The sequence below is a fragment of the Theobroma cacao genome, chromosome 6 (genome assembly GCF_000208745.1).
Source record: "Theobroma cacao cultivar B97-61/B2 chromosome 6, Criollo_cocoa_genome_V2, whole genome shotgun sequence".
NCBI lineage: Eukaryota > Viridiplantae > Streptophyta > Magnoliopsida > Malvales > Malvaceae > Theobroma > Theobroma cacao.
The window spans coordinates 16,342,358-16,349,101 of NC_030855.1; the positions used below are offsets into that span (position 1 = coordinate 16,342,358).

The 6,744-nt window shown below is 38.0% G+C and overlaps 1 pseudogene; it reads left to right on the forward strand.

The window, feature by feature from the left end:
• On the forward strand, positions 409 to 3,729 carry LOC108662441 (annotated as a pseudogene).

Genomic DNA, 6,744 nt, shown 5'->3' on the forward strand with positions numbered 1-6,744 from the left:
AGTTGAACAGTTGGACCACTATGAGTTTACCAGTCACTTGTGATTCAATTTCAAAGTAATGCAAACTAAACATCCGTGCTTATGCCCAAAAGCATTGGAATTTTATGTATCGGGCTTTTTATCATTTATCATTCTAATAAATTGACATGTGTAGTGCATTTCTCATATTTCTTCTCATGATTAACCATTCCCATTCGTGTCATTTCATCCCTTTATTTTAACTTTTTATCTATACAATAGCTCTACATATTTCAATCCCCTTTACCTTCCAAGATTCCAAATAATGAATGCGAAGATGATAATGACAGTGGTTTTGAAGTTAATTTTGAAAAAAGTGCAAGTATCAGTGAACTTGACGATACAGAAAACGTGGAGGATTATGATTTAACTCTGAACTTGTTAAGACTAGTAGAACAGGAGGGGAGACAAATGGTCCCACATCAAGAGACATTTGAAGCAATAAATTTGGGAAATGAAGAAAATAAGAAAGAAGTTAGAATTGGTATGACGTTGGTGCCAATGGAAAAAGAAAAACTAATAAAGCTACTCCATAAATATGTAGATGTGTTTGCATGGTCCTATCAAGATATGCCAGGACTCAATAAAGACATTGTAGCCCATAAATTGCCTTTGAAACCTGAATGCAAACCGATTAAGCAAAAGTTGAAAAGAATGGAACCTGAAATGCTCTTAAAAATGAAAGAAGAGGTGAAAAAACAGTTCGATGTAGGATTCTTGAAAGTAGCTAAGTATCCTGAATGGGTTGCAAATATTGTCCCAGTACCTAAGAAAGACGAGAAAGTGAGAATGTGTGTGGATTATCGAGACTTGAATAGAGCTAGCCCAAAAGATAATTTTTCTCTTCCCCACATTGACACCCTTGTTGACAATACTGCCCGTCATTTCGTGTTTTCCTTTATGGATGGCTTTTCAGGGTATAACCAAATTAAGATGGCACTAGAGGATAGAGAGAAAACTACCTTTATAACTATGTGGGGGGCCTTTTGTTATAAGGTAATGCCATTTGGTTTGAAGAATGTCGGGGTAACTTATCAGCGGGCTATGGTGACTCTCTTCCATGATATGATGCACAGAGAGGTTGAGGTGTATGCGGATGATATGATTGTAAAAGCTCGCAAAACAGAGGACCATGCAACCAATCTTGAACGATTATTCAAAAGGTTACAAAAATTTCAGCTCGGATTAAATCCGGCAAAATGCATTTTTGGAGTCACTTCAGGAAAGCTACTGGGTTTCATCGTTAGTGAAAGAGGAATAGAAGTTGACCCGGATAAGGTTCAAGCAATCCGTGATTTGCCTCTTCCCAAAATGCAAAAAGAAGTTAGGGGATTTTTGGGAAGATTAAATTATATAGCTCGGTTCATATCACAACTCACACTCAAATGTGACCCGATCTTCAAACTCCTTCGCAAACATAATCCTAGGGTGTGGAATGAGGAGTGCCAAGTCGTTTTTGACAAGGTTAAAGAATATCTGTTAAGTCCGCCAGTATTGGTACCACTTGTGGTCAGGAGACCCCTCCTCTTATACCTGACGGTAAATGAAGGATCCATGGGATGTGTGTTAGGACAGCATGATGAAACTGGTAAGAAAGAAAGGGCAGTTTACTACTTGAGTAAAAAGTTCACTGAATACGAGTCCAAGTATTCCTCGTTGGAAAAGATGTGTTGTGCTTTAGCATGGACGGCGCATCGACTCAGGCAGTACATGCTATATCATACCACTTGGCTCATTGCGAAGTTGGATCCTATTAAATACATCTTTGAGAAACCCTTCTTATCAGGTAGAGTGGCAAGATGGCAAGTGTTATTGTCTGAATATGATATTGTGTATGTGTCCCAAAAAGCTATCAAAAGAAGTGCAATCACGAATTTTCTTGCAGAAAGGGTGGAAAAGGATTATGAACCAATGGAGTTTGAATTTTCGGATGAGGACTTGATGTCAATATGCCAAACAAGTGGGGAGAAATCGGAGAAAGAGAATTGGAATATGTTTTTCGACGGAGCTTCAAATGCCTTGGGGCATGGCATAGGGGTCGTGTTAGTGTCACCAGAAGGAGATCATTATCCCGTCATAGCTAAACTCAACTTCTATTGCACCAATAATGTGGCTGAATATGAAGCTTGTGTCATGGGTCTTCAGGCAGCAATCGAGAGAAAAATTCACATTTTGGAAGTGTATGGGGACTTTGCTTTGGTTATTTATCAGTTGCGAGGAGAATGGGAGACACGTAACTCGAAGTTAGTCCAATATCACAAGTATGTTTCAAAGCTAATTGAAAATTTTGATAAGATTTGCTTCACCCATTTGCCCCGAGAGGAGAACTAAATGGCCGATGCATTAGCCACGCTGGAGGCAATGTTCAAAGTTGGTACCAATGTCAAGATTCAACCCATCATGATTAATCTTCAAGAGTGCCCTGCACACTGCTCCAGTGTAGAAGAAGAAATAGACGGGAAACCGTGGTACCATGATATTGTGCATTATCTCAAGTTTCAGTAGTACCCGGATCAAAACTTAGAAAATGATAAGAAAACCATTAGAAGGTTGGCAATGAATTTCTTCTTAGATGGGAACATCTTATACAAGAGAAGTAGGGATCAAACGCTTTTGAGATGCGTGGATTCAGCCGAAGCTCGGAGAATAGTTAAAGAAGTTCACGAAGGAATTTGTGGAGCACATGCAAGTGGACATAAGTTGGCAAGACAGGTCATGAGAGCAGGGTATTACTAGCTCACGTTGGAAACAGATTGTATAGATTTCGCGAAAGTGTCACAAGTGTCAAATATATGCAGACAGAATCCACACCCCTACTAATTCATTGCATGTATTGACATCACCATGGCCATTCTCAATGTGGGGCATGGATGTGATTGGGTTGATAACCCCGAAGGCATCAAATGGGCATCGGTTTATTCTGGTGGCAATTGACTATTTCACTAAGTAGGTAGAAGCAGCATCTTATGCCAATGTGACCCAGAAAGTGGTATGCAAGTTCATCCAAAAAGAAATAATATGCCGATTGGTCTCCCGAAAAGGATCATCACGGATAATGCTAGTAACCTCAATGGTTCGATGCTGAAAGAGGTTTGTGCCAAGTTCAAGATCAAGCATCACAATTCAACGCCTTATCGCCCAAAGATGAATGGAGCGGTGGAAGCAGCTAACAAGAACATCAAAAAGATAATTGAAAAGATGACAGATGTATACAAAGATTGGCATGAGAAGTTGCCTTTTGCTTTGCATGCTTATCGCATAACAGTCCAAACTTCCACGAGAGCTACACCGTTCTTTTTGGTGTATGGGATGGAAGCAGTTTTGCCAATTGAAGTAGAAATCCCTTCCCTTCGGGTCCTTAAAGAAGTACAGTTGGAAGAAGCCGAATGGGTTAATGCTTGTTATGAGCAATTGAATCTCATAGAAGAAAAAAGGTTGATGGCACTTTGCCATGGGCAGTTATATCAAAAAAGAATGATGAGGGCATATGGCAAGAAGGCACATCCTCGACAGTTCCGAGAAGGAGAATTAGTATTGAAAAGAATTCTCCCGAACCAGCATGATCTTCGAGGGAAATGGACACCAAATTGGGAAGGACCATTTGTGGTGAAGAAAGCTTTTTCAGGAGGAGCACTAATTTTGGCGGAGATGGACGGAAGGGAGTTTTCCAACCCTGTGAATGCCGATGCTGTCAAGAAATATTTTGCATAAAAAAAAAAGAAGAAGAAAAAAGAAAATTTTCAAGTTGAAAACCTGAAAAGGAGGCTTGAATCTGGGAGATGTGTTTAGGGCGAAAACTCGAGAGGCGGTCTAGACACGAAGGAGGTCCAAGTACTACAAAAGCTTAACACAAAAAAGGTGAAGATCATGATCCGAGATGTTCATGCAAAAGACAAGGGAGCTGACAAATGTGCCTGTTTCAGGATAAAATTTCCAGACTACTGTTAATATCTATCGGAACAGTCATTAAGAAAGAACTATATCCCTTTTGTATTAATTGGTTTTCCCCTAATCCTTGTCATTATGCTTGATTGTAGAAACTTTTTTAACGAAAAATAGCCTTTCTGCTCCCAACATTGTTATCATTTCCATTCTGCCAAGAGAGAAGATATGAGTACATTGCATTGCATTTGTTATAAAATTGGAATGATACTTAATAAAGAGCATGATAAAGTAAGAAATGTTTGCAATATTTTGAAAAAAGATCGTAATTGACAGGAAATGAAATGGAGTCTAGTAATGTAAGAAAAGAAAAGAGAAAAGGCTAAGAAAAGAAAGAAAGAAATGGAAGTAGCAATAGAATGGAGCACAGTAAAAATGTGAAGAATGATTGGGCCATGCATATGATAGATTTAGAAAACAGTTATGAGCAATGAATTGGGGAGGACGAGAGATTGGAAACGTGATCGATTCATCCCCTTTTGATCAAAGAGAAGGCTTTAAAAAAAAAAAAAGGGAAACTGATGAAGATGAATTGCCATGTTCAAAATTTAAAATAATTGAAAAAGAGGGAAATTCATATTTAAAATCATATGAATTTCAGATGAGGAATTGATTATTTTTCACCATTTCAAAAAAGAAAAAAGGTTTTGTTACCTCAATTTTGAGGAATTCATTTTTAAAGGTACGTTGCCTCATTTTTGAGGAGCTCACTTTTAAAAGTTTTCGTTGCCTCAGTTTTGAGGAGTTCATTTTTTAAAGTCTTGGTGCCTCAACTTTGAGGAGTTCATTTTTAAAGTCTCGTTGCCTCAGTTTTGAGGAGTTCATTTTTAAAATCTCGTTGCCTCAGTTTTGCGGAGTTCATTTTAAAATCTCGGTGACTCAATTTTGAGGAGTTCATTTTAAAAGTCTAATTGCCTCAGTTTTGAGGAGTTCATTTTAAAAGTCTCGTGGCCTCAGTTTTGAAGAATTTATTTAAAATAAAAACAAAAAATTTGGTAAGAGAATTAAAGAATTTAGTCAAATACAGTGTCTACGTCTTTGCACTATTTCAAATTTTCGAAATGCGCAAAGAGGGGCAGCTGTAGACACTAAAATTATAAACAAAAAAATGAATCAAAATATATATAATAAAAATAATAAAAATAAAATAAAAAAGAAATGAAAAAAGAAGGGAGAGAGGTACGCCTGGCAGGGTGCGAACGCACCCTGCCAGGCACCTCCCTCACCTTGCCAGATGCAAAAAATTCACTTCTGGCAGGGTAGTGGAACGTGCCCCCCCAGTGCCCAGGAATCGGGTGGTGGAAGCACTACACTCGGCCAAAAACCGAGTGTATAAAGCACTGTAGCATTCGAAAAGGGAGGGGGCATTCAAACTGGAGAAAAATCCTAGTTTCTAGCAGCTAGGAGAACCCAAAAATAAAAAAAATCCCTAGTCTAAGCAGCCATAACAATCCACAAGAAAGTCAAAAAAATCAAACAATACCCATAAAAATACTCGAAAAATGTTTGTGCAGTGAGAGTTGGGCCTCTTGCCGTCGGTTGAGATGGAGGTTTTTGAGGGTTCTTTTGGGTTTCCATTTGGGATAGATCTGAAGCTGATTTGGGCAGAAGTCGCCGGCAGGTGAGAGAGAAAGAGAAGCCTCCGGAAGGTGAGAGAGAAAGAGAAGCTTGATTCAGGCGACGTGAGGAAGAGAGAGAAAAGAGAGTCACCGGTGAAGGGGAAGAACTCCCCAAGCTAGGTAGCCTGCGAGAGAAATGAGAGAAGAAAAGTTACTTTTTAGAGAGAGAGGGGAGAGATCTGGCGTCGGGTTGGCTGACACTAGAGAAAGGAGAGTCCGATTTGGGTAAAGAGAGAGATGAGGTCTAGCCGGCGGTACAAATAGGGAGAAGAAAGCTATTACTTTGTTGGGAAAATAAAAAAAAAGAAAGAGAAAGGGAGAAGCCGCCGGCCACTAGAGAGGAAATAGAAGCAATAAGTGAAAGGGCAAAAGGGTAGAAGAAGCTCAAAGGGCAATGGGCAAAACGGTGCCGTTTTGCTAATCGGTTTTTGGGTGCCACAAAGAAGCTGAAACAATGTCGTTTCAAAGGAAGAAGAATACTCTTTTGGGCCTCCAACAGTGAATTTGGGAAGAGGGTCCAGTCGATTGTCCTATTGAACTTGGGTCAGCATTTGAGCCCAAGTCAAGTAAAAAATTTTCTCTTATTCCTTTATGGGCTTTTTGTGTTTTGTGATGACTAGCCCGAATATGGGTTAGCTAGATCATTTAAAATAAATATGTAAATAAATATGTTTGAAAGTTTTTTTAAAATAAATATGTAAATAAATAAATATTTAAAAATATCAGAACTAATGCAAACAACAAATATAAGGGTGAATATTAGTGGTAAAAGAAATAAATTTAAATACTTTGTGAGTCATAAAAATTATAATATAAATAATGAATGGAAAAATAATAATAATAAAAAACAGTAATATAACTTTATATGAAATAGAGAAAAGAATACGAATGAGGAGAGAACGAAAATAGGATAAGATAAAGAATCAGTAATAAAATAATAGTTTAATTTAATATCGATGATGGGATAATCGATCGGGATACAAGAAGTCACAATCTCGATTCGATATTCCCTAGGTTCGAAATCCGAATCAAGGCTCCACCAGTACGATGGGAGGGCCTCGATTTCAAGATTATGAAATTCTTAATAAATAAAGTAGTGTTTGATTATACTAAAAAATTACTTGATAAAAATAACAAATAAATAATAAATGAAGATAAAAAGATA